Below are 19,579 nucleotides of genomic sequence, written 5' to 3'. Positions count from 1 at the left end.
GGAGGGGGTCCTACCCCGCCTTGGCCCTTTCCCCCCAAACGCCGGGTAAGTATGTCCCTTAGCGCCCCTCTGAGCTGAAAATCTGGGACTCTGAATTTCTTCTCTCCCTCGTCCCTCCTCAGTCCCCATCAGTGCCTCAGACTCTGTAGCTGCTGACAAGCCCAGGCTGCTGGTTAACAAGGTCGCCATCTATAAATTGCTTGGTCGCTAAGACGCCATAAAACCAAAGGGCCAGATGTGGCACGTTATTTATGTGTGAAACCGCGTTTACACTAGATACGCGGATCCAAAGCAGATAGCAGGACTTCGCGGGAGGTCGCAGACCTCTGGCCCTCGCCTAGAGACTCCTCCCTCCAGTGAAGTCCCAGGTCCAGATTGAGGGGTGTCAGTCTTCCTGGGAAAGGGATTCGGCTCTCTGCAGCCTAGGAAGGAAGTGGGTTCAGTGCACTTGTGCCAAGGTGCCACCTGTCCAGGATTAGAGGCAACCTCTCTCCTCTCCTCCCCGCCAGCTTTCTTGTTTCCTTGCTCTTCTCCTCACCCCCCACCCCGTCTGGAAGACTTTTATTTTCTAGGCGTTCCATGGGGCTCAGATCTGACAACAGGAAAGATTGTAATTAAACGCTGGACTTGCTGGACCCTGCCAGGTGGGTAGAATTCAAGGGCCGGGAATTCTTGATCCCCAAAGGAAGAGTTTTTTGGGGGGCAGGGTAAGAAGTGGAGTAGCTCACCTGGCTGAGGGAGCCCTTGAGAGTATTCCTGCCTCAAACCTGACCGATGGACACATGTCATGTGCCTTGTTTAAGTTAAATGGCATCCAAGGTGCTCAGAGAGAGGCAATGCTGGCATTGGATATGACATCCAGCCAGCCCTATGTGCTTCAGGAAAGGCAAGTAAATATTATGTCTTAATAGAAAACAATTGTTTTGTTTTTCCCCTTCAGAAGGCGGTCTGGAGGACTGCATATCCCCAAACTGATCACCTCACACTTTCCTCACGTGAATTCATTAAGTCATTGTCTCTCCTTGCTATTATTTCACTCTTTCTTGAAGTGAACCCAATTCTCTCTGTAGTTAATAAGCACTGAGCCAGGCCCCCTACCTTCCTTTTCATCTTCAAAACACCTGGGGTTCCCTGAATGGCATCTTCCTTCTGGCCAAGGAAAATAAGAGATGAAAAAATGTTACCCTACTGCAGGGAAAAACATAAGCATTTGACTTTACTATTACAAGTTACCCCAGGTCTGTGTTCACTGGATAACTGTCCTTAGGTGGCTGTTAAGGATGGGAAAATGATGCTACTGAAAGAGGGTGGGAGAGAAGGGGAGAATGAGTGTGGGCTGGGGATAGGGAGGAGAAACATTCAACAAGTGTAAAAAAGAGCTATAAAGCCAACCTCTTAACCTTTAAGTCCTGAGCACAAATAGTACCTCTCTGAGTTTGCACTCCTTGGAGTTCCAAGGTGAGTTCCCAGACTTCTTATTAAAGTAGGAAAATCTGGGGCTACCTTCAGGCCTGCAGGATTTGTTGATCTTAGAAAATTATTACTGCATTTCCCTCTTGCTCTCTCTCTCTTCGCATTTCTCTCTCCTCTCTCTCTTTCTCTCCCTGCAGTGCTAGGGCTTGAATCCAGGATCTTGTACTACCTGGCAAGTGCTCTACCACTGAGCTCTACCTACACTAACCATTTTCGTGGGCTTCAAAGTCATTATTTATGGCAAAAAAAAAAAAAAAAAATCAAAATAAAACAAATATAGTCTTTTTGGGTTTACGTCATCTCCTAGTGTAAACTCTGGGATCACTGATGAATTGCTTCTTTGGGTGAAAATAGTGCTGCATAACCAAAGGTAGAAAGGGAAATTTGAAGGCAGAGCTTTGTTGTCCTTGTGGGAATGGGTATCTTTGTCTAACAAGTGCACTGTGAAAATAAGCTTGTATTCCTTCCCTGCCTGAATCACTACTACCTGGTAGGCAATGGACTGAGATACATATAAGGAGTTTAGAAAGTCAGTATGTGGAGGGGCTGGGGATGTAGTTCAGTGGCAGAATGCTTGTATAGCAAGTGTGAGCCCGGGGTTCAATCCCACAGTCTTTTATACTATTATTATTTCAGAAATATTCCTATTCTACTCATGGACACAAACTTTATGACTTTTCACACTGGAAGAAACCTTCCACTAAGTTCCCCATAAGTATCAGCTACAAGTGCTTATGTTGTTCCTCTGTGAGAATGAGCAGTTTTCTGAACTTACGAGTAAACCATCAATTCAAATGCGTACTCTAGGATGTCTTGAACTGAGCTAGAATATAATTGAATTGTCTTGAAAACAAATATTCAGTGGTTCTGTCATAGAATAGTGTTTGCTTCTTATAGCTTTTGGGCTGCAGCATAGGCCATCCAAGTGAGGAAGCAAGGTGTTTTGCTTATGCCTACCTGGGCATCATATGTGAGGTCCAGAGAGGCTCCCATTGTGGTGAGAGCTGAGATGAATTCTGAGAAAAGTTGGCACTTTCCACCCCTGATGATGATGATGAGGAGGAGGAGCAGGAGGAGGAATTTATCAAGGAGCTCTGTAAATATACACAAAGGGATGCTGAAGATGATGATGCCCCTTTCTTCATCCTTAAGTGAAAGGGTCGTTGTACTCATATGACATAGACTCCTGATCCACTTTATTTGAAAGTACACTTGCTTCTTTCCTTCAGTGTATTCCTTAGCACAGCTAAAAAGCAGAAGGCCACAGCCATTGTCTTGTGAAGCTCTTGGGCTCCAGAAGCCAAGATTGACATCAACTCCTTATCTCCTGCAGAGAATCAGAGTGAGAAAACACAGCAGGACATACGTTGTTTAGTTCAAGGGTTGACAGCTGCTGAAAACTTGGCAATATGTGTCAAATCTTCAAGAAGTAAAAGTCAAATACATGTAGAGACAGAAACTAGATTAATGGTGGCCTAGAATAGGGGGCATGGGAGGCTGAGGAGTGAAGTCCAAGGGGTATGGCGTTTTTTTCTGGGGTAGTGAAAATGTCCTAAAATTAGCAGGCATGACAGTGCTCACTTGTAATCCCAACTAGGGAGGCTGAGGCAGGAGGATCATAATTTCAAGGTCAACCTAAGCAATTTAGCAAGAACCTAGTGAGAAACTGTGTCTAAATAAATAAATAACAAATAAATAAATAAATAAACAAATAAAGAAAGAAAGGTCTGAGGATGTAGCTCAATAGTAGAGCACCCCTGGGTTCAAGCCCAGTTCAAAAAATAATCCCTAAAATTTATTTTGGTGATGGATGGTTGCATAACTCTGTAATCATATTAAAGCCCACTGTATTGTACATATTAAATGGGCAAATTGTATGTTTTATGAATTATACATCAATAAAAATGTTTAAAAGGCTAGCTGAGCACTATGACACATACCTGTAATCTCAGTGACTTGAGAGGCTGAGGCAGGAGGATGGTAAATTAAGGTCAGCCTCAGCAACTTAGTGAGACCCTGTCGCAAAAAAGTAAAAAGAGCCAGGCATGGTGGTGCCTGCCTGTAATCCCAGTGGCTGAGGCAGGAGGATCATTGAGTTCAAAACCAACCTCAATGAAAGTGAGGTGCTAAACAACTCAGTGAGACCCTGACTCTAAATGAAATACAAAAAAAGCCTGGGGATGTTGCTCAGTGGTTAAGCACCCCTGGATTAAATCCCCAGTATCAAAAACAAACAAAAAAATGAACAAACAAACAAGACCAATGTCTCCCTTCTTTATCTGGCTACAAAGCAGTAGACTAGAAGATAAGAGGGGATGAAGGAGAGGAGGAAAACCAAATTATACTGAAAGTAGTTTTCCATCTTTCCAGTCCTTATTCTGAGAATTTTTAAACACTTAGAAAAGTTAAAAAAACAGTAGAACTCTTGTATACCTTCCACTTGGGCTTCAATATTTGTTATATATTATCACATATACTTTATTACTCTAAATGCATTTTATTTTTGCTGAACATTTTTGCATTGAAAGTTGCAAGTGTTTTGGTATTTCTCCATGGAATATTTCAGCATGTGTTCCTCAAGAATAGGTATTCTTTACCATGATCACAATACCATCACCACACTTTAGAAAATTAACAGTAATTCCTTATTATTGGATATTAATTCCTTATTCACATTTCTCACATTTTACCAAAAATAAAATTTATTTTTATAGCCAGTTTGTTGTTTACAGATATAGGACTTATTCAAAGTTCATATACCATATTTGATTTTTAAAAAGATTTTTATGTCCCTATTTCTCTTATTTTATAACACTCTTCTTTCCCTTTCTCTCTCCCTCCCTCTTCCTTTCTTCCTCCATCTTTCCTTTTATCCCTCCCTCATTCCTTTTCCCTCATCTTCCCTCTCTTCCTTTTCTTTCCTCCTTCCTTCCTTCCATTCTGGAATTGACATTGGAGAACCCAGGGCATTGGAGCATATTCCACATTCCGAATTTTTCAGACTTTTTTCCTGTTGTTATTTGCCTTGCTCCTCAAGCCCCTGCACAGCCATAAACTGAATGCCAGATCTGGAATCATGCTACACATTTGTGTTAAGAAGGTCTTGTGTGGTGTGCCCTATTGCCTTTCATTAGGAGGTCAATCATGCCCCTCCATCAGTGAGGTTAAGTTTTTTTGATCACTTGGGTTGAGATAGTGACCACCAAATCATCCCATGTGAATTAGTGCATATTCTTTTTTCTTTTCTTTCTTTCTTTCTTTTTTTTTTTTGGTGGTGCTGGGGTTTGAACCCGGGGCCTTCTGCTTACGAGGCAAATACTCTACCAACTGAGCTATAGCCCCAGCCACTTATGTGAATTGGTGAATGAGTGGTAAGTAAAATGAGGGTTGAGCAACTGCTGGGCATTATTTCAGTTTTCTTTATGGCTGTGTAGATATCCCCCATTGCCTAAATTCTGTTTTTCCTTCTACTTGTGTTTGTTTTCCCGCCTTCATTCCTGCTTCTTTTAATTTTGTTTCCTCATATAGTGTTTCTTTTTTTCTTTTTGGTTGATTCTATTGATGATAATGAGGGACACTGTCTTAGCTGCTGGCATTTGGAACTAAATGACTGATTCATGGGTCATTTTATTGCTTTCCAGTAAAAATGTGTAGAAGACTCTGAGAGTTTGAAATGGAAAATCATGACACTTTTTAGTACCATTGGCTCAGAGGAATACTTTTTTTTTCTTTTATGGTGCTGGGGATTGGACCCAGAGCCACATGAATGCTAAGCACATGCTCTATCACTGAGCTGTATCCACAGACCCAGAATTATTGCATTTTAAGTCAGTTGGATTCTTTGTTTCTGGTTGGAGAGTTTGTCTCCATGACATATTTCTGTTATAGACAAGAAGCCACAAGGCAAAATTCTGCAGTTAGATTGGGCCCAGGCTCAAGGTAGTCTAGAGGGTGGGATGGTTATCTTTTATTACAATGGATTTGCTGTAGGTCACTCCTTGTCTCTGTGGCTGCATGGATCATAGTCAGTGCCCCACTCACTCTTTTGTCCAGTTTTCCTCTTGTGGGTTATGAGTTCCCCACTAAGGAAGGCATATTGCTTTGGTATTTGCAAAACAGAAAAGAAACAACTAGCATAGGTTTCTTAGCATCTGGCCACACTTGCCATATTGGAAGTGAAACACTTAGATAAAGTTATGGAGAGTTAAGTAGATTGCCATTTTCTTAATTATTATGGATTCATAGTCACTGATTCTCTTGACAAGTTAGGAATAGGAGAGTGAAGGTAGGAAATTAGATTTGATTATACTTTCCCTATTCTGAGCATTTTCCACAGGTGGTGGATAATCCATTGGCTGGATTGCAAGTTAACATTTGAGTCCTCTAGGGTTTTCTTCAAGAAGTTAATGTTTATCTGACATTGGTGGGTTTAGCTCTCTGAGGGATCTTTTGGGGAAAAGGTATCATGGCTGATATCACAATAAAGTAAATGATAAGGTCTGGCAATTACAGTAGCACAGGAAGAAAAAAATTACATTTGGACCCAATCACAAAATTGTCATCTAGATTATGGTTGTCAAATTTTAACTGGCGCTGATGTTGCTGTTGGGGAAAGAAACCTCATCATAAATCTCAGCGATTCTTTGACAGTTTTCAATTTCAATGGGAAGCATCATGGAAGTTGAATTTGATAAAGGACTTGGCAATGAAGAAAAGGTTTCCTTACCCCCACCCCTCTTGTCAATTTAGAGATCATCAGAGAATTTGTAAATCTTGTGTGGTTTAAGACTTAAAATTGCTTGTATATGAACTTTTTTTGTTTGTTTTTGTGGTGCTGGGGATTGAACCCACGGCTTCACTCACGCTAGGTAAATGCTCTATCACTGAGCTATATCTTCAACCCTTTCCGTTCTAGTCATACTAGATTAAGCACCATCCTAATGACCTTTTAATTTTAATAGCTCTGTAAAAACCTTATCTCCAAATAAAATCACATTTTGAGGTACTGGGGGTTAGGCCTCTAACCAACAAATCTCTTTCTAGAGAACACAGTTCAGCCCACCACACTTAAGGTCTGGGTTTGGATGTGCTATTTGATGACCATATGCAATTAAGGGTATATAACATTTTTAAGTGGATGAAAATAATTTGGAATAGTAATCTGGCTATAGTTTAGATCTTAAGTGACCCACAAATTTCCATGGGTTAAAGAAGGGGTGCTATTGAACAGTGGTGGAAGCTTAGGTGCATCCTAGAAGGAGGCCTTCAGTTCATTGGAGGTGTTTCTTTCTCTTTCACTTCTCAGCCATGAGGGTTTCCTTCATGTACTCCCTGCTGTTGCTATCCTTCATCCTCACCAGGGACTAAAAGCTTCATCATGGACTAAGACTTCTAAAATGATGAGCCAAAATAAACTTTTTTCTTTATAAGTTGATTATCTCTGTTATTTGTTATAGAGACAGAAAGCTGACTATCACGATCCCATCAGGAAAATGAGAATAAGTGTATTGAATAAATTGGGAAAGACAAGAAAGTTACCTAGAACTGGTTTTCCTACTGTTGAAGCAACTATAAACTTTGCTATTTAAGCTCTGCCATCAAACCCACTTTTTTTTGATATACTAACATCTAACTGTATGTCTCTGATAGACATCTAATTCTCACTGCATTAATGGGAGATTTTAAGGCTTACTAATAACTTCCAGTGAATATTAAGATGTAATTATAAAGCTTCTGTCTTTATAGAACTCATGACTTTTGGGAGATCATAGCATACCAAGCATGTCTTCATTACTATAATCCTCTTAACATCACTTGGGCTTGAGTTAAAAGTATCACTATTTTCATCTTGGGGAAGGAAAACCTAAAGAAAAGAATAGGAAGGTTTATTGTCTAATGCCACAAAGAGGAACAGAAAGGTCCACACTGTCTCATATCCTTTATTCTGGGGAGTTCTCTATTTATCTAGATTGTCTCCCAAAGCAATCCTTATTCTTTATTTTAGCATCCCCAGTAGATGTTTGTGTATGCTGGCTGATGTCTGAGGTAGGAGCAGTTCAGGATGAATTGAGAAGAAAAATGACAAAACTTCCATTATAATGCACTGTTTATTATTGGATCAATATGATCGATGGCCACCTGTCAGATCTGTAACATTATCTGGGAACCAGCAGATGGAGCTGTAACAGATAGCATTCAGAGGTTTGTTTATTCTCCTGAGCACGTGTTTCCATCCTGGGGGAAATACCACTTCATTGTTAGAGCCACAGAGTTGTTTGTAGCCAGATGTTGAACACACCTTTTCTCTTGGCTCAAGTCTGCAGAACTGGAAGGTCGTTTAGGTGCAGGGCCAATCTTTTCACATGGAAAAAGCACCATGACTGTCTTTAACTTCCCACAGGCCTTTGCAGATGATTTCTAAGTTTGAGGAGACAATTAGGTACACAGTATTGCTTTCTGGAAACCTCACATTTAGAATCACTGAAGTGTTTACATATGGCAGACTGGAAGGGAAAAGAAGGACTTTGGTGGAAGGTGACTCATTTCATAAACACAGCATCCATATTGATAGACTCAGAAGGATGCATATGCAGACTGTCTCTTGGGATTTTGCAGGGACCATTTGTCCAGGTAAACATCCAGTACTATTCATTGAAGCCAGATATGACAGTTGTTTTTACTTGTGTTTTGAAGGGTGGTGGCAGATTACTCTTTCCATCTTGCACTTTGGAAGATGTCCAGAAAACTTAAAATGTATTCACCTTCCCTTTTCTCTAGTAGGTAGTTTCTTTCCTAGGGGAAGGAAGGAAAACTTACTAACAGTTTTCAAGCACTATATAAAAGAGCATCAGCAGTAAGGGAATGGGGCTCTTGATCTCAGCTTCTGAGATTAATAGGAGAGGAAACTCATTTGGGGGCAGCTTGAAAGACATGGAAGCAGCAAGGTGTTCCAATGGGAAGGGTGATAAATATTCAAAAGCATCCCCACAAACTTGTCTTCTAGTGTGGGTAATGCTGACTTGGAAAATGTCTGAAGCTTCACAGCTGTTCTAAATGTAGGACAATGAGGGGCAGAAACAGCACCCTGCCTGATGGCGTGTGAATGATGAATCTTTAAAACCTACTTATTGTTCTTTCTGAGGGAAGCCTGTGTGAAGTTCATCAACATCAACAACAGTTTGAAACAGTCAGCACTTAAAATTATTATTTTTTTAATTGATGCTACAAGTAATTAGTGGGATTTGGGATCAAATGTTCATTCTAGTTGACACTATTTTAAAAGGCAAAAACAGATTTTAATAAATGCTTGAGGAAGGAGTATTTTTAAGGCGATAATGCTTAAAATTTAATTTAGGACTAATGTAATTATTTTGTTTCATTGTGTTGCTGAAAATAGTTCTAGAATATATCTGCCCACATTCTTACCAAGTGATTATAGTACATAGAGATAACAGTATTTTAAAGAGGCAGTCTGGGATCTTGCAATTTCTGGAATTGTTTCACAGTTTTGGAGGTAGGAGCATGGCAATTCCAGTGCTAGGGTGGAACCTGCAGTTTTCCCCCACAGGGCAGGAGAGGCAGAGTTTCTGTCCTTGATGGGAGTCTCTTGAAGGCTCTTTATCACCTCCAACAGGTGGAATGTCAAAGGGGTTTCTGATCAGTTCTCTGCCAGTCAATTAGAGTTCTGTTGGAGCCAAGTCTGTTACTTAGAATATCCCTTCCCAAATGGTGGTAGGAGGAAAATCCATTTTTTGTTTAGATTTTTAAAAAAGGTTTGTTCATTTGTGACATTTTTTTCCCCAAAAATGAAACTAAAGCAATTTGATATAGGATGCCTTTTCAAGTTTGTCTTAAAATTCTACCCATGTGGGTTCCACTGAGTATACATTTATACATATATAATATACAGATGTTCATACACGTTATATATATATAACATATGAGTTGTATTACATGTAAATAATAGAAGCATGCAGCATGCATTGCTTTGTCTGTCTTTGTGTGTGTGTGTGTGTGTGTGTGTGTGTGTGTGCACGCACGTGCGTGTGCGCTGGGGATCAAACCCAGAGCTTCCTGCATGCTGAACAAATATTCTAACACTGACTTAAATCCCCAGCATCTTTTTTCATTTGCCAATATCTTTGTATGTCTTTGCACGTCTTTGTCTTGGAAATCTTTGCACATCCTTGTTCTTCTTAATGACTACATGATATTCAGAATATCAACATATCACAATTTCTTTACCTCCTAATACGGACATTAAGTTGTTTCCAAATTTTTACCCTGATAAATACTGTACCACTACCACCACTGCCATCAATTAAAATTCTTATATATTTCAATATTAGAACCCACAGGAGAGTATTCACTTAGAATAGTTTCCTAGAAGAATTATTTCTGGGTTAAAAGACTTTCTCTAGCATTTTTATACATGCTGCTAATCTAGGGCATTTGCCTATGCATCCACCTGTTGGTCCATAAGGTAGTTCTTGAAGAAAGCAGATTTTCAATGGGATGAATAATTAAAATTTGCAGTGTTCCAGACATCTCTTCACAGCATTTGAAAAGAACTCCCCTCCCTCTTTCACATTACCATTTCAGCCCTGATCCAGCATTTATCAATCATAGTCAAGTAGACAGGATATATATGCAGGAAAAGGAAAGCAGTTGCTTCCACTCTCTGTACCTCTTGGCATTGGCTGGTTTATAGATAATCCTGTCATATTTTTACACTAAGCTTTCATTGGTCTTACAAAGTCATTTCTTTTGTGTTCTCCCCAAAAGTAGAGGATCTTGCGTGGGGTGTTAGTGGTGGGCAGATATCCCTCCAGGCTCAAGTTCAGTTCAGGAAAGAAAGTTCCAGTGGTAGGGATCCTCTGACCATGGGATATGGAAGTGGCACTGGGGAATGGACCAAGAGTGGGGTTGGAGCCTATGCATGAGAAGACCTGAAAAGAAAGCACCTGGCTTCATATGTGATTCAGGAAACAGTAACAGACTCAAATGAAGAGTGTGTTCATTTGAAAGAAGGGAGTCTGGAAAGTGATATTGAAGAAATAAGCAAGCTGATAGGAGGCACCAGAAGACAATGCTAAGAGGCAAAGGAGTTGACAATATCAAAGGACAGGATGATGGCATTTCCATAATTAGGTGTGATCTAAAATCAATACAGTCTGTTTGCTTTGAGTTCCCTTATTCTTAATTCAAACGCTGCTCTCTGGTGTCATTTATTGCTAGGCTTTTCAGTATCTCCTTTGAGGTATGCAATACAGCATGAGTGTGTGTGTGTGTGTGTGTGTGTGTGTGTGTGTGTGTGTGAATCTGTCTACTTGTGCGTTTTCCTGGAGGGTTATTTATTTTTTGGTATCAGGGATTGAACTCAGGGGCACTTAACCACTTATTTATTTATTTTTTATTTATTTAATTTATTTATTTTGCTAAGTTGCTTAGGGCCTTACTAAGTTGCTGAGGCTGGTTTTGAAGTTGTGATCCTTTTGCCTCAACCTCTGAAGCCACTGGGATTATGGCACACCATGCCATGGCCTGGAGGGTTATTTTAATGCAAGATTTGTGAGTCAGTTTGGATTCTCAAAACATGGTGGTACCAGAACACAGAAGAAAAATTGCCTGTTGCTCTGGTATACAGTGGTTACTCTTCTTATGAAGGGCCAGTTTTCCAAAATCCAAAGATGTGTTTTACCAGTTATGCTACAAAACAGATAAGGGATGCCCCTCTTTCCCCTCATGCTAAAATACTGGTAATACTATTTTTTTTTTTTTTTTGATATGGACAATGCAGATAAATGTGGAGGAGAGGGTAAAATTTCATGTGGATTTTTATGATAGAACATGAGTGGTCAAGGAAAGTTCCAACCCACTGCTGGCTGCCTCAGACTATACTTTTATGTCAAATAAAGACAATGTGGTCTTCATATGTGTAGATAGCAACTTTGTCTGCTGTAAGCAACAGAAAATCAAAATCCTGCCACACAGTAGCTATTATAAAAATGTTACTTTGTACTAGCTAAATAACCCAAAATTTTTATTGTCATATGTGCTTTAAATTCCAATTTTCACCATCTCTTTCATCAGGAACATTAGGTGGGGCACAAAGACTCCTTTTCTTTAGCAGCTACATAATTACTAAAAGGCTCATCTTTGCTATTATGAGATGAGGATCTGTGTGTGTGTGTGTGTGTGTGTGTGTGTGTGTGTGTTACATGGAATTTATATACTCCCACTGCAATTCATCTGCTGACCCAGACAGGTTTCATTGAAAGAAAACCAGGAGACCAGGCAGACTGAGAAGCTGGAGATGTGCTGTCTTTCAAATAGCTTCTTTCTTTCTTTTTCCCCTCTTCCCTTCCCTTTCTTTCCTTTTTGAGGTACTGGGTATTGAACCCAAAGGCACTCTACCATTGAGCTATATCCTCAATTCTTTTAAAAAATATTTATTTTGAGAGAAGTTCTCATTAAGTTGCTGGGGCTGACGTGGAACTTGGGATTCTCCTGCCTCAGCCTCCAAAGTCACTGAGATTTTAGGCACATGCCACTGCACCCAGCTCAAAGTTGGCTAGGTATTCACTCTCATTCCTGCTAAGATGTGGCTCTCTGTGAAGAACAAACCTGAAGGACAGATGTGCCATGATGAATTTTTGACTTCTTGAGCCTTGGAGGCCCTTTCTCCAGAAGCACATGCAATACTTGCCAGGTCTGAACTCACCTGGACTAAGTTGTTTCAAGTGAAAATGCTATGTTTGTTCCAGATACAAACATGTAGGTGACTTGCCTTATTCCAAAACGGATCATGATGATTCAAGAGCACAAAACCATATTCTCTAGCCACTCATGAGGCACTTTAGATAGAAACCAAATAGAAGCTGAGACACTAATCTCCCCACCCCCATCTAATTCACAGAACACACACACCTGGGCAGCACAGATGGTGCCTAGTGCTATTGTTATTTTACAGTCTGGCTGAATGGCAGATGGAACCGTCAAGGACAGTGTGTAGAACATTGCAGTTAAGTGGGGGATTGCATCCTCCCTGAAACAAAACAAAACAAAACACAAAACCAAAATAAAACCCCTAAACCAAAAACCAAACAACAACAACAAAACCAAGGACTTCACCATCTTGATCCACTTGATGAAGCTAAGTGTAGTTCCTCTTCTCAGGGGAAGTGAGGACAGCAGAGATTTTCCAGAAAAAGCAATTTATACAATAACCCTTAATGAATGATTTCCAGGGCATCATCTGAAGCTGTTTGGGCTTCCTGTTAGGAGGTTTCCGGAAGATAGCTACTGCTCATCTGGATTTTGGTTTTCTATTACTTACAAAGTGAGAGCTGCTGTCTGCACATATGAAGACCACATATTTTTTTATTTGACATTTCCAAAATACAACTACACTGTAAAATTATTTGGATGAAATATATCTGATTGACAAGCACATAAGCCTATGTGTGAGAACTTGGGAGGCAAGTTAACGAGGGGCTCCTGGCAGGTTGTATTAATTCTTAACATGCAAAGAGAGCCACATGTTAGAAGCTAATACTCTAGCAAGGCTGAAATCTATTATTATTTCAGAGTATTACCATTGTTTGGTGTAGAATAACTTAACCGTGATGACACATTGAGAAATCAATATGACACGAGAGCCAGTGTGCATTTTCTTAAAGATGAACTGGCTGATGGTTTTAGCAATGTTTTAACAGAAGGAATAAGCAAATTTTAAAAGTAAATGAATCAGAAACTGATAAGCAAGTAAGACATTTGTAGTATATAAATGATTTTACTTTAGCTTGTGATTATCACCATATTGTTCTAGAAATACATATTATGGCCTTTAACTCTGTGTTCAAATTATTATTCCATGTATCCTGCAGTTGTATGCTTTTTATATGTTTTAGGACTTGTCAGTCATCAGCAAGAAAATCAAATTTTCTTTTCCCAAAAGACAATTCAGTATTGTTTTCCAAGGTAGTGTGAAAAATTTTCTTCTTTAATTTTTTTTTCCTTTCAAGGTGGTGTGAAAAATTGAAGGTGGAGAGAAAAAGGATTGGATTATAATTTTAGCAACTGAAAGAGAAAATAGTATCCACTCCTAGGATTCCCTACTCCTTTTTTTTTTTTTCCCCCTTCAGTGCTGGGGATTGAACCTAGAGGTAAATGCTCTAACATTGAGCTACATCTCCAGATGGAAAGTGGAAGTAGCTTAATGCATTTTCCTCTAATTAGGAGAAAATTAAATGCTTGTTGAAAGTAATTTAAATAGTGGTGAAATGTAAAGTATAAAGGGATGTCTATAATCTTATCCCATAGAAATTTTAGCTATTAACAGTTTGACACATATGTTCCTCCATTTTAAAGATGTCTAGATATAAGTAAATATATATAAACAAAATAATCATGGTTATTCTGTATCCGTTGTGCCATAAGCTGTTTTTCCATTTGGGTAGATCTTTAGGACACCTTTCCATGTCAGTAGATATAGATCTGGCATTAAAAAAGATGCTCCATAATTTATGTCGCTACTTTTCTACTGACAAACATTTAGTTCATTTTGAATTTTCCACCTATGTAATTGATATTGTAGGGATTATTTTATATATATGTTAGCGTATATTTTTCAGTTATATTCTTAGGGATAAATGACCACAAATGCTTCCACTGGAATTTTTATCTCCATACATTTTAACCAAAAGACCTGGGTTTTATAATATAAGCCACTCTGATGATTTACATGGTAGATTTTCCACAATGAGACTGAATTTCTCCTGTCACCAGCTTCTAGGGTGGCCCTGAAGGTTCCAGCCTCCAATGCACATGTCCATATGATCCTTCCTGTGTGTGTGTGGATAGAACTGTGCACATGATGGATTGTTACTCCCATGACTGGGTTGCTTTGAGTTGTGATAGGGCCAACTCTGAGTTCATTCAGGGGCATTGTCTGGGTGGGTCTTATCTAATCAATGAAATCACAGAGGGTGAATCTTCTAAGAGATGCTCTGGTATTGCTCAGGAAAAAGCATACAGCCATGTGGGGAACAGCCTAGAGGCCACATGGCCAGGAACAGAAAGCATATTCTCAGAGTCCAGAGGAGTCCAAGGCTGGATATCTTGGTCCTATGACCACAAAGAAATGAATTCTACCGCTACTAGTGAGCCTAGAAGAGGACTCTGATCCTCAGGGGAGATAACAACCCCAACTGACTGACACTTTGATTTCAGCATAACAGGACCCCACTGACCTGCATCCAGATTGTCTTAAGTTTCTAACTTAGTGGTAATCAGTTACCCAGCAGTAGAAAACTAGTATCACATGAACAGGGGCAGATGCCTAGAATCCTCTGGATTTTGCTTTTAACTTTTGTATCACAAGGAATGAACCCTTCCTATCCCATGCAGAGATGTGACAGGCCAGCCTGAGCCCCTGTGTCCCTGGCCTTCTTCCTGGAGACAATAAACTGGGCACATTGCTCTATATTCCTGTCCTTTAGGAAAATTTTTCTTGGAGGAGAAAAATTCAGCATTGCTTGTCAGTTCTTAGAACTTGGATCTGCTACCTAAAGGGCTTTTCTTAGAGACTTTTTTGTTGCCCTCGGAATTTTAAATTCTTTAACTGACTTCACTTACCCAAGATATAAGTAGTTAATTAGTGTCCATATGAGATCATGAATTCTTAATTTACTTGTAGAATTATAAACTTCTACTATTATTTTCACTTTTTAAAAATTTTTTATGGTACCTGGGATTGAACCCAAGGGTGCTCTACCACTGAGCTACATCCCCAGCCCTTTTATCTTTGCATTTTATTTTGAGACAGGATCTTGCTCAATTGTCCAGGCTGACTCCAAACCTCCTGCCTCATCTTCCTGAGTTGTTGGGATTAGAGTTGTGCCCCAGTGCATACTGCTTTATTATCACTTTGATGCTCAGATCGTCCTGAATTTTTCCAGGGATGCCTCTTCCACCTGGCTCCAGAGTCCTTATGCCTCCCCTCCCCATTATATTTTGAGCACTTCTTTTATGTTTTCTGGTCAACAAGGTATTCAGACTCATCTTGTACTGTCCCTAGAAATAACTATTTTCATATGAAATCCTGTTTAATTTTTTTTTTTTCAGTTGGGGATGGTATTTAGAAACCAAAGCCTGGGCACTAGAGGTGCTCATGGGTTTGAGGCCTTTTCAAACTGTAAAACATCTTCCCTCTTTCCCTCCATCTCTTTCTCTCTCTTTCCACCTTCCTTTCAGTTTGTTTGTATATCCAGCTACCTATGTCAAAACCCAGGAGTTCATCCTGAAACCTCCTAGAATATTCTGACACCATGGAGTTTATAATTTTTAACTCCCTTCTCTGGCAGTGGGAAACCTGCCTCCCTTTATTTGCACATTTCCTCAAACCTCAATAATGCAGAAAATCTTCAATATTGCAAACCCAGAGCTTGCAAATTGCAAATATTAGAGTTTAATATTTTTCTAGTTCTTTTTGAGTTTATTCATTTATTTATTTAAAATCAGTGCTAGGGATATCAAACATGCTAAGCACATGCTCTATACTGAGCAAACCCCCATACCCTTTTTGGTTTTAGACTAAGGGTAGAATACTAACATTCAGTTACTTGGGTTAGTTTTTTTTTTTTCTTAAGTGGGTACTGAAGCCAGGGACCCTTTACTAACCCTGGGCTACATCCTAACCCTTTTTATTTTTTATTTTGAGACAGGGTTTCACTAAGTTGCTTAGGGCATTGAGACTGGCCTTGAACTTGATATCCTCCTGCCTTAGTCTCTTTAGGGTTAGTGTTTTTTTTTTTTTTTTTTTTTTAAATATTTTAATTTAAAAGTTTTCTCTTCAATGTGGTTATGTTTATTCATTTGAAATATAATTAAGTTAATTTGTTTCTGTTTGATTTGATCCTGTTTTAGTTTACTTTTAAGACCTTTTTAAATGATCTTTTGGTCCTTATTGAGCAGAAAATGTCTTAATAAGAGTTTAAAAAGAAGTCCTTCTTGATACAGAAACTGACTTCCACATCCTGGGATTTGCTTTATAACAAATGGAGTCCCCTAGAGCAGTATGATGATCCCCCTACCCCCAGCTGCTCCAGGACAGACTCCTTGAACCCACAGTGCCAACTCTAGAAAAAGAGAAGTCAACTGTAGAACTGGCCTCAACTGTAAGAGGATTCTTATGGCAGAGGGACATGCCTCTGATGGTGAGTTCTGATTACAAAACAGTGCTCCAGTGCATGCATGTTGATATAGCATCCAAGTATAGAAAGCAAGGCATGCACACAAGGTAAAGGGAAATGCCCAAAACAGATCCATAAAGAAGGGCTCTTCCAAGTGGCTCTCAATTCTACAGATGAGGGGAAAACAAAAATAAGTATCCTGGACTGGATTCTGCATTGGAAAAATATTGATTTAAAGAAGAGTACTGGGAAAACTGATGGAATGTGAAGAGCAATAATATTGGATATATTTAATATTATATAACAGTATTATATCAATATGCAATTTCCTGAATTAAACATTTGCCCTGTGGTTCTTGTTCTTATGAGGCTTATGATGAAGAATCAGGGGGCAAAGGGTCATTGTATATGTGGTTTGCTCTCAAATGGTTCACACAGGCACACATACATACACACATCCACACATGTCCACACAAGTGCACATAACACACACACAATATACACGAGCCATATACACAGACATACACAAGCAAAATGGTAAAGTTTGAGTAGCTGGTAAAGAGCATATGGGAATTAATTGACACCATTCTCATGATTTTCCTGCAGTTTTGATTTTTTAAAAATATAAAACTATTGATAGTAAGAGATCTATTCTGAATATGATAGATCACATATACTTCTATCTTAAAATCTTTGTGCTTTTATTCAGACACCACAAAAAATCCACCACATTTTAAGGCACAAAGAAAACCTCTGTGAATGGATTCTAAGACATAGAAAGCAAACATTTTCATCATTAAACAAGAAAGAATGAAAAAATAAATTTAGAATTTTATTCAAGAAGTTTTAAAAAATCAGGTCAACAAAGGTTTACCTACATAAAGCATAAGGGTAGGGTTAGAGAAGATAAAAAAACCAGAAATAAGTGAATGAGCAAACAGGAAAACAGTCATATTAAAAAATAAATGAAGACACTGGTTTATTAGAATGTATGGTGATATAGATAAATTTTCATTCATTTAATTAAAAAATTCAAAGTTACAGGAAAATCCATTTTTATGGAGAGTGATACAAAATTCTACCCATGGAGTTTACACTGTTAATAAAGCAATGAAGAAAAATTTCAACAGAATCTTGAGTTGTCTAAAGGCACTTAATAAATGTTAATGTTCTGTGTAAGTAAGGGGCCTCAAGGTTTAATCTTCATCAACTGCATACAAAATCCATCTGTTATGGTTTAGATCTGGAATGTCCCTTAAAGCTTCATGTGCTCAGAGGTGGGGCTTTTGGAAAGTGATTATGCATCAGGAGAGCTCTGGCCTCATCAGTGGGTTAATCCACTGACAGTGGGATGAACTACTGGGAGATCAAATCTAGTATTTGGAGTGTACCCATGAAGGGTTTATCTTCTCCCAATTCCCTTCCTCTTACCTCTCTTTGTTCCCCAGCTGCCATGTGATAAGCAACTTTCCTCCACCATGCCCTTCTGCCAAGATATTTTTGCTTTGGAGCCTGCCAATCATGGACTGAACCTCTGAAACTGTGAGCCAAAATAAATCCTTCCTCCTCTACATTGTTCTTGATAGGTATTTTGACCACAGTGACAAAAAGCTGATTAGCACACATCTAGGAGCTGAGGGAGTAGATTCAAGGGGACACTTAGCATAGAGAAGAATTTGCCTGAGCCATTGGGGACGACAGGAGAGAGTGATGGGCGCCTCCATGGCCTTGGGAATCTCTAAGTAGTTTTCTGTTTCCACTTCTTACCACGTGGGTCTTTCCAGCACGGCAAATTGCTTCATTAAATCTAGCGAGTTAAGGATTTGTTGGCAAAGATGACGTCCCCTTATCTTTGCTATAACATGTAACTTCTTAGGTTAAAGTTTTATAACTAACTTCTGTAGAGTGGTCAAAGTGAATTTTGAAAATGAAGCCTTACTTGCTTCATTTGGAATAGAATTCAAGATTGAAATAAATATTATGAATGTATTAAACTGTTTGAAGATTATTTTTTCCATTCCCCAAAGTGTGCTTTTGAGGAGTGAGTGGTTGTTCTACTGTGTCATTTCAGTCAGACTAGAAACAGTCAAACTATATATCATGCCCTGTGAATAAAATTGTCCATCTAATCTGGGTCACATTATTTTTTTCTTTTTTTCTTAAAATACTGGGGATTGAACTCAGGGGCACTTAACCACTGAGCCACATTCCCAGCCCTGTTTTATATTTTATTAGAGACAGGGTCTCACTGAGTTGCTTAGCACCTCACTTTTGCTGAGGCTGGTTTTGAACTTGCCATCCTCCTGCCTCAGCCTCCCAAGCCACTGGGATTATAGGTATGTGCCACCATGCCCTGCTTAGGGCACATATAAATAAGTAAGGTGAAGGCTCCTTTGTTGTATTAAAAACTGTAAATATTTTGTTTAGTGTTTATTTTGGTTATTGATTATTGTATAACAAACTACCCCTAAAATAATATCTTCAATAAAACAACAATTTTACCATATTTCATGTTATTTTGTGTTAGAAATTCAGGCATGGCTCACCTGAGCAATTCTTATGCTTTGTCTGCATTAATGGATCACTAGGTTCTATTCATCTGGAGGCTGCTCTGATCCAAGAAATTTTCACTCACATGCCTGTGATCTTGGAGGGATGACTGGAAAATGGTGCTCTACCCTAGATGGACTCAGGGTCTTTCTTCATGGTCACTTCAAAAAGGTAACTGGACTGTGTACATGGGGTTTAGGATTCCAAGGGTAAATATTTGTAGATACAAGAAGTAGAATATTCTAGTCTCTTGAGATTTAAACCTGGAAGCTGATTACACTGCATTGTTCAACATGGTCACAGAGCTTGTCCAATTACAAGGGATTGGGGTGCCAAACAGAGTGTGACCCAAAGTAACTGTG

The 19,579-nt window shown here is 39.1% G+C and overlaps 1 long non-coding RNA gene across 1 annotated transcript; it reads left to right on the top strand.

Moving 5' to 3' along the window:
- Window positions 1–434: 434 nt before the first annotated feature.
- LOC306653229 lies at window positions 435–19,375 on the top strand. The gene is made up of 4 exons (XR_013761671.1): window positions 435–644; window positions 16,450–16,691; window positions 18,116–18,242; window positions 19,256–19,375. It is a non-coding gene; the product is annotated as an uncharacterized lncRNA (long non-coding RNA).
- Window positions 19,376–19,579: the final 204 nt, after the last annotated feature.

Source organism: Sciurus vulgaris, assembly GCF_902686455.1.
Source record: "Sciurus vulgaris genome assembly, chromosome: 2".
NCBI classification, from domain to species: Eukaryota; Metazoa; Chordata; class Mammalia; order Rodentia; family Sciuridae; genus Sciurus; species Sciurus vulgaris.
The sequence above is the reverse complement of the archived record's forward strand: the minus strand, read 5'-3'. Positions and strand labels throughout refer to the sequence as shown.